We start from the raw sequence: 9,693 nt of genomic DNA, 5'->3' as shown, positions 1-9,693 counted from the left end.
AATCTTCCAAACTTCAGTGTCCCTGATGTCTGGAAGGTGTCCAAGTTGCTTGGAAACATATAGACGGATATCGCGTGCTGTCCACCCCGCAAAAACGTCGTCCATGGAGGTCGCCTTCACATGCGGAGCAGCTCTCAACACATCTTTAATGTCGGGCAATGGGCGGGATGTTATGAAGACACGAAAGTTAGGAGGGAGATCATCCGCCCGTGATGCAAGCAGACAAAATGTGGCTCCGTGAGTGTTCCTCGCCACTCTCGTCTAGCGCATCGATCACCACGACCATGTTTCCAACAATAGTACTTGACGCCTTCGACAACGGCTCCAAAATCAGCTTCTCCCACTGCAACGTGATGTCAGAGGTAGTCTTGAGGGAATGGTCTTCCGCAAGCACGTCAGCCAGAGCTCGCCGGAATGCACGGTCGCGGTCCACCAGATCCCGAGCAATGGTGGTAAATATCTTTTCCTCGCGACGCTCCGCCCGCCTATCACGAGCGAAGCAAAAGCACGACCCGAACCCTCCGGTATCCTTGAGCCTCAGGGAAATGGTATGCGTGATAGCAGACTTCCCTCTGCCAGCCTGCCCGTACAGCCAGAAAATACGCGGAGTATCTTCATTGGTGTTGTGGATCCAGCTGAAGATCTCCATGAGGATCTCAGTTCTGGTGCCGTCTAGGCACTTCTTCGTCCTATTGACACCCGCACCTCCTGCATAAGCCATGCCTTCCAATTTTACCTCTCTCAGATCTCCACGTACGAGGTCCAGTTCATCGCGCGTGAAGTTCAGATCTTCAAGTACGTGGTGCACGTTGGTGTGAATATCCCGGATCGCAAGGTCCCGGTACTGTTGCATCAAGTCGTTCAGCAACCTGACGTAACCGTCAGTCGTGGTCTGCATCTCCGACATTATGTTCTTTCCCAGTCTCTTCCCTGAGAAGAATTTGAATCGGACTTGCGATAAAAGATGCAACCAACGTACAGAACTTCTTCGTCTCGAGTAACCCTTGATAAATCGGGCCGCGTTGCTAATCACCTGTGAAATCTTCACCAAGGTTTCTTTCATACTATCAATTTTTCGAATGGTATCGTCTTTCACAAGGAATTCATAGACTGTTTTAATGTAGCAAGGAGGCCAAACACCTCTGTATCCAGGTTAATTTGATTGAGAAGCGACTACAGAGGGATGTGTGCGTTCACAGCGCATACAGCCGGGGTGTGAACACGTACCTGAGCAGCAGCGGTTAAGATTCCTAGCGCAATCTGGGCGTAGGGATGAACCTGCACCCTTTTATCAGAGCTTGTGAGTGAATATGGGCAATGAACGTACATTGGCGATACTAGTGACGACGGAGTTAAAAGCTTTGAGGCTGTAGGTATGTGTTACTGAAGTTTTGGATGCTGGCAGCCGCAGCGTCAGCTTGTGCGATAAGTTCGATGGGTAATTGGCCAGTGGCTGAGATGGGCGTCATGCAATCCAGGGCCTGTTGAGCAGCGTCAACTTCACTGCCTACCAGTGCCACCGGATCAAGCGCAGTACTGGCGCCACTCGCGGGATCAACAGCACCTTCGCCGGCGTTGCCTAATGGCCCGACTATAGTATCGACAGCATGCGCAGCCGGCATGGGCCCTGTTTCAGAGCCGTGGGTTGGCCTTTGAGTCTGTCCAACACAATTGTTACTCAAGATCATCGCAATAATGGGATGGGGTAGATCACACACATCCTGAGTTGGGGCCGCTTGGGTTTGTTCTGGTTGCTCCTGAGCACCTCCACCGGCGCCTGTGTCAGCGGTCTGTGCTACGATGGAGCCTTGATTCGACCGACAGAAGATGTCCCTCATCCTTCCAAGCGGCATCCGGGAAACACTGCCCGACGTTGCAGCGTTCGAGGCTACACCACCTTGTGACTGTTTCTTAGCGAATCAGTAACTACAATCGCCTGCAGGCAAATGAACTTCTTACAGAAACAACAGAGTTGGATGCAGAGCCAGATGGCTTTCTGTTGGAGTTTATCACTTTTACCTTAGTTGTGGTTCACCGAGCACAGCATTACATAATCCAAAAGCGGACACTTAGCAGTTTATTTTTCTCCTTACTGCACCTCAGCTTCAACCAACTTGAAGTCTGAGGTGGGACTCCTTCCATTCATTATATTGGAACACTTACTTACCTACCTACAGTATATTCCTCCCTATAGGTAGTTAATTGTTTATCTTCAACCAACTTGAAGTCTGAGTATATTCCTCTCTATAGACTTGACAATCCTGCAGCTCATCATCCTCCAAAACTTTCTGTGTCGAAAAATGTGATGAGCCATTGAGAAATCAGTATGTATTTTGTTCAAACTTTTCTGGATGGGGTTGATGTTGAGAATAAGACAGCAAAGGGCTTGAAGTTGCAGTAGGCACTGAAATGCTGTAGACAGGTTGCAAACTGCTGTGCCATTCACTGTGGAAATGAGATTCTGTCAGTACAGTAAATAGACTGTGGAAGGTGGTCTGTGTGTAATACAGATGCAGCTAACCATATTCCTTGACCAAATTTGACCATCAGAAATATCTGGGAGCTTTTCTGTATGAAATCCAGACTTCATGAAATCCACTTGAGCCTTGGCAAAAATCCCAGTGTATGGTTTAGGGACAGATCATGTGTCCATACCAAATCTGTCATCCAAACAGATCAACATGTGTTCTGTCTACACCATACATCAGGAAAATAATACTTTACTATTTTTGACTTTTTGTGACTAATGTGACTTTTTGGGAAGGAATCTACTACCATTACCCATGTCCTGCAGGCATGGCTGCACTTTTATTGCTGATTTTGGTCTTGTTCAAACCACCTAATTCATAGCTTTCAGTAGATACCACATACATTCAAATTGATGGAGGTTCCAAAGAGATATTGTGGTTTTTCTCTCAGACAGTGTGCATCACACCAATGGCTCAATATCTCTGAATTTTCAGACATTTTCTAGTCTTCTTGGCTTAGATATATCATCACTTAGTTGTCTCAATAGATTCTGTTCTCTTTTCATTCTTCAAAATGCTGTATATGGTCAAAAAAAAAGTACAGATAGTAGGCTCCTTCCCAAAAAGTCACAAATAGTCACAATAGTCACAAAAAAGTCACAAAAAGGTCAAAAATAGTAAAGTGTTAATTTCCTGATGCTAAGGACTTCTCATCTACCTGGATGCTGACTGACTTCCAGACAAGGGGATGGCTGGTTTTCTCGATGTCCAGACAATCTTCTGCTTGACTGCCTGTACACCATGACACCTTCTGGACAGGTCATCAACACTTTGTGAAAATTTCAACCTCAGGACCAGCCCATACCATAACCAACCTCATATTGTTCCAGCTCCCTATAACACACCCTGGAACCTATCATGTCAGTTTCATGCCACCAACATCTGGTGTTGTGGTATTTGTCAAGAATGCATTCCAGAGTTACAGTAGCCTCTCAGAGTTTTGCCCAGAGGGCTTGGAGTTTCTCCCTGACCCTCAGAATTAAATTCTGATGTCAACATGCTTACTAATTACCATACTATAAATTTTCTGCACCATTGTTTTCCACCTCAGTGACTACTTTGTACACTGAGGTGAGTATGGCTAGATTCCCACTCATTTACTTGGAACTGATGTAGTGTAGAAACTCATACCTTTGTTAGGTACTAATAAAGTGACTACTTTGTACACTGAGAAACTCATACCTTTGTTAGGTTATGAGCCCCACTCTTGCACTCTAATTCTGAAAGAGTTATTACACAGCCAGAATACCCACTATGGTGAAAGATGATCATTCCTTACAAGTCCCAACCTTAAATGCAGATGGAAGCAACTGGCTATATTACAAGGCTTGGGTTGAATGGGCTGTCAGTTCAAAAGGGCTGATTGGACACCTGACCAGCTTGGATGCAAAACCAGAGGACCCTTCAGCAGGGAAAGATGCCTCCTGGAAGCCCACAGCCACAGAGCAAAAACTTGTTAATGAATACCCAGAAAAACTCCAGTAATGGGCTAAGGATGATGGATATGTCAAGCAAGTGATTGCTGTGTCACTCCCAGAATCATTGTTCCTTTGAGTTCTGAAGGAAGAGACTGCAAAGAGTGTGTGGGGTGTCCTCACCAACCTTTTCCAAAACCACTCTTGCATTGTTGCAATCAATCTTCAGAGAAAACTCCAAGAATCCCACTGTTTGGAAAAAGGTGATGTCCATGCTCACTTTGACAAGATGTGCACACTGCATGAACAACTTGCTGTGCTTGGACAGTCAATCACAGATGATGACTTCGCAGCCATCATCCTCAGTTCACTTCCTGCTTCTTATGACTCCAACCTTGCAGCTATGACATCTTCAGCCCTAGTCATGCAAAAGGACCTATCTCTGGACTTCATCATTAAAGTAATTTCTGATGAATATGATAGGTGCCAAATGCAGATGAAAAGGGGCAACTCTGGAAACTCCAGAAATTCTGAAGATGCAGCTTACTCAGTGAAGGATGGAAAGAAGCCAAATTGCGAAAACTGTGGAAAGAAAGGCCATATGAAAGACCAATGCTGGGAAGAGGGTGGTGGAAAAGCTGGGCAAGCACCCAAGTGGTTCCAGAACAAAGGCAAAGGGAAAAAGAAGGAGAAAGGCTCCAGAAAAGTGGCCACTGCAGCCAGCACATCAGCCAGCTCGAGCACACAGACCAGTGTGGACTCTGAACCTGATGGAGTTTGGCTAGCACACCTGCAGGATGATGACTGGCTTACAGAAATTGTGGAGGAAGAAATTCTGAACCCCCAGGACATCATTAATGATGAAGAAGATGCATACATGAACAACTATGACCATGTTCTCCTTGCAGGCAAGAACCTAAATTCTGCAGAAGAGACCATCCTGTTTGACTCTGGTGCTTCACATCATATGTCCTCCTACCACAGCAAATTCCTCAATTACAAGCCAATCATACCCAAACCTATCACTGCAGCCAACAACCACACCTTCCATGCCATTGGGAAAGGTGACCTCACAATCTCACTCCCAAACAGCACTGCACAGACCCATATTTGACTCAAGGACATGCTCTATGCTCCAAAGATGGGAATCATGCTTGTTTCTGTCAGAAAACTTGATGTTGCTGGGTATGTGGCATTATTCTGAGACAAGCATTGTCAAATTTTTGATGCTTGGAAAAAGAAAGTAGCTGAAATTCCAATGCAAAAAGGCCTATACTGTCTCAAACAAGCTCATTGTGCCTTTGCAGGCCTAGCTAAGGCCACAGAATCCCTAACCATGGAGGAGGTACATATCAGGCTTGGTCACATTGCTCCCAAAGCCATCCAGTGCATGCTGAAGGATGGCACAATCAGCAGAATTAAACTGGACAAAGTGCATTCCACCATGGGCACATGCAATTCATGCAAATATGCCAAAGCAACTTGGAAGCCCATTGGGAAGGAGTGTGACCCACCCCACCATGAACACCTTGGTGACAAGGTCCACACAGACCTCTGGGGACCTTCTCTGGTCCAAACCCCTGGCCACAGCCAATACTACATGTCATTCATGGATGACCACACTCGTTACACCACCCTGTTTTTGCAAAAGATGAAAGCTGAGACCTTCAAGTCCTACAAAGCCTATGAAGCATGGCTGAACATGCAATTCAACACCAAAGTCAAGCGACTTTGCTTGGATCATGGGGGAGAATACCTTAGTGCAGAATTTTTGGAATATCTGAAATCCTGAGGCACAGAACAATGCATAACTGTCCATGATACCCCTGAACACAATGGAGTTGCAGAATGACTCAACAGAACACTGGTTGAGCACATACATGTGATGATTCATGCCAGTGGCCCACCCAAGAACCTCTGGGAGGAGGCCATCATGCATGTGACCTGGCTCAAAAACTGCTCATCAACTCACCATCTAGGCACAACAACTCCCTATGAAATGCTCTACCAAAGACCACCTGACCTCTCAAAAATTCCAGTCTGGGGATGTCATGTCAAGGTCCATGACACCTCTGGCTTCAAACTAGACATGCAAGCCTGAGATGGACACTGGGTAGGTTTTGACCCTGAGAGTGATGGCCACCACATCTACTGGCCTGACACATGAGCAATCAGAATTGAAAGAAGTGTCAATTTTGAGCACCAAGATGTGTCTGTGCCACATGGTGTGCCACTCGAGGGGGAGCAGGGGAATTCCAAAGCCTCAGAATGAAATTCTGCAGCTTCACAAGGAAATTCCGAGGCCCCACAGATAGTCGAGCAACCCACTGAAGCAACTTTGGAAATTCCAAAACTCATTCCAGACCCACTCAGAGAAAATTTCGAAACACCTCCACCTCAACCTTGTTGTTCCACTCGCCAGCACTTTGAATCAGACTATATGAGGTGCCTACGTGCAGGGGAAGGCACTCATGATGGATGCATCCCTCTTGACTTCATAAAAGAACTCCAAGAGAGTGACAGCAACCCTAACAGCCCTAAATCCTGAGAGAATGCCACCTATGTATTCAATGAAGAACTAGCTACTGATGAAGATGACATTAACATTGTGTATGCTATGGTGGCAGGGATGGCTGAAGCTGAAGGGCTGGATCCATCTACAGTACATGAGGTGAAATCCCGAGCTGACTGGCCAAAGTGGCAAAACACCATAAATGCGGAATTAAAGAGCCTAGAGGAAGCGCATACCTGGGATGTTGTTGAGTGCCCCAAGGGTGCAAATGTTGTAGGATGCAAATGGGTCTTCAAGATCAAATGCAATGCTTGCTGGAGAGATCGAGAAGTACAAGGCCTGCCCAGTCACTAAGGGCTACTCTCAGATCCAGGGTGTTGACTATGACAAAACATATGCTCCTGTTGCAAGACTCACATCTCTCTGCACCATACTCGCAATCACCACATGCAATGACTGGGATATTGACATATTCAATTTCCACTCAGCATTCCTCAATGGCAAACTCAGAGATGGCAAAGACATATACATGGAGCTCCCTGAGGGCTATGCTGTAGGGCAGAATTTTTCCTGTCCAGTTGGGAAGCTAAACATAGCATTATATGGCTTGAAACAAGGTGCACTTTGGTGGTACCAGAAGCTGTGTGCAACTCTCACAGACCTTGGGCTTACCAGGGCACATGCAGATGGGGAGTATTCTATGGTCACATAGGATCAGAGATCCTCATCCTTGCCAGCCACATTGATGACTGCACTGTAACAGGCAGTTCCTCATCATTAATTTTCTCATTCAAACAGGAGATAAGCACTCATTTCAAAATCTCTGACCTAGGGCCCATCAGTTGGCTACTCAGAATGAAGGTGATGTGGAATAGAGAAGCCTGCACCATATCCCTGTTGCAGCAGTCATATATTGAGGCTATCCTAATGAAATACAACCTCACTGACTGCAAGCTAGCTACAATTCTGATGGACCCTGGCATAAAACTCTCCCACAGAGAAATTCCACAGCCAGCTGAAGAAGCTGCACACATGAAAAATGTACCCTACCATGCTGCTGTTGGCTCCATCATGCACCTCACCATTGGAAAATGCCCTGACATTGCATTTGCTGTCTCCACAGTTGCACAGTTCAACAACGCACCCAACATGACTCACTGGGAGGCTGTGAAATGAATCTACAGGTATATCTCAGGCACAAAAGCACTTGCTTTGATGTTTGGAAATTCAGAACAAGGCCTTGAGGGCTATACCGATGCAGATGGAGCTTTGCAGGAGCATTGATGTACTATAAGTGGATATGCCTATCTACTGGATGGAGGAGCTGTCAGTTGGGCTTCATGGAAACAAGAACTCATAATGCTCTCCACTGCTGAAGCAGAGTATGTTGCAGCAACTCATACAGCCAAAGAGGGCCTGTGGCTTTGACAACTCATTGGGGAAGTTTTCCACCCACTCAAATACCCCATTCAATTATATTCCAACAGTCAATCCACCATTGCACTTACCAAAGATGGCAGCTATCACACTTGCACAAAGCACATCAACATATGATACCATTTCATTCATTTCACTGTGGAAAACCATTCCTTTCATTTAATTTATTGTCCTACTGATGACATGGTTGCTGATACCCTTATCAAACCCTTACCAAGAATCAAGGTGAAACACTTCACATCTGCACTTGGACTTTGTTCTGATTGAGGGGGAGTGTTGAGAATGTATTCCAGAGTTATGGTAGCCTCTCAGAGTTTTGCCCAGAGGCCTTGGAGTTTCTCCCTGACCCTCGGAATTAAATTCTGATGTCAACATGCTTACTAATTACTGTACTATAAATTTTCTGCACCATTGTTTTCCACCTCAGTGACTACTTCATACACTGAGGTGAGTATAGCTAGATTCCCACTCATTTACTTGGTACTGATGTAGTGTAGAAACTCATACCTTTGTTAGGTACTAATAAAGTGACTACTTTGTACACTGAGAAACTCATACCTTCATTAGTATTTGGCTCATTGAATGATATCTTTAATGTAGACTAATTTTTCTTCTCCAAGACTCTTGAGATAATGACTGTACTTGCTGTTAAACACAAAAGCACTCAAGTCCAAACTGATCCCATCATGGATGTCAAGCAAGATTCAGGTGAGTTCGTTAACATGGGTACCTATTATTTTCATCCAGTATTTCTGACAGTAATGCTCAAAATCTCTGAATTCCTGATTGGGGGGACCCTGGAACATGTTCAGGAGGGAGCTGGGAGGGCGGGGGATGTGTGGGTGGTGAACAGAAGGAGTGGTATATGTGGGATTTGCAGTAGGGAGGGTACCCAGGGAGGGATATGCATAGGGATTAATTCTGTATTATGCCTGCAGACAAATTTGAACAATCCTATACTATAACTGTACAAACAGACTATCTGGCTGGATGATGACTGGAGAAGGGGCAAGTGACATGGTATGTGTCTGTACTACATGCTGTATGAGCTGCAAGAACTGTGGCCACCAAGGCTGGCTGGACTCCAGGCAGTGTCAGAGAAGCGCAGCATTACATAACCTACCTTGACAAAGGCGGATCACCTGTCGAAGTACATTCTATCTACAGTCCTATTGTCTGCCTGTATAATACCTGGTACCAGACAAAATTTCATTTCCACAGTGATTATTCTGACCATTTTGTTGAACACTGTTTGTACCTACCTGTTTACCATGCTCACACCTGTATGCAAAGCAACAGACAGGAACATGCTGGACTTTGGAGTTGCAGAGCAGCAGAGTACAGTGCTGAGACCCAAAATATGATAATTGCAGCTGACCAAAAAAATGTTATGAATTTCAGGGTGGAGTGACCTTGTAAACAAGGTGACCTACTCTGTTGAACCTGCAGGGGCCACACACATGTGAACAACTTATATTGTGTCTGATGCAAACAGGGGTCCCAGGGCAGGTATGACATCACTAGCTGTGTGGCATGCCACATGGCTTCTGAGTGCTGCATGTGATTGCTCCTTTGTGTTGGGGATGCAGGTGAGACTGTCAGCAGTATCTGTGCAAGGGGTTTATGAGATCCTTCCACATTGATCTCTCTCTGATTTTAGTGGGTACAAGGGTGGTGGGCCACAGCTTCAGTGGTTGGGGATGGTTGCTGCTGATTCACCCCCAAAGATATCATGTGGGTGGGGGTGCAGGTGAGTATGTCAGCAGTATCTGTGCAAGGGGATTCATGGGATCCTTCCTCC

Source organism: Pisolithus orientalis, assembly GCF_024613125.1.
Source record: "Pisolithus orientalis strain OTSU chromosome Unknown F5J12scaffold_96, whole genome shotgun sequence".
Taxonomy (NCBI): domain Eukaryota; kingdom Fungi; phylum Basidiomycota; class Agaricomycetes; order Boletales; family Pisolithaceae; genus Pisolithus; species Pisolithus orientalis.
The sequence above is the reverse complement of the archived record's forward strand: the minus strand, read 5'-3'. Positions refer to the sequence as shown.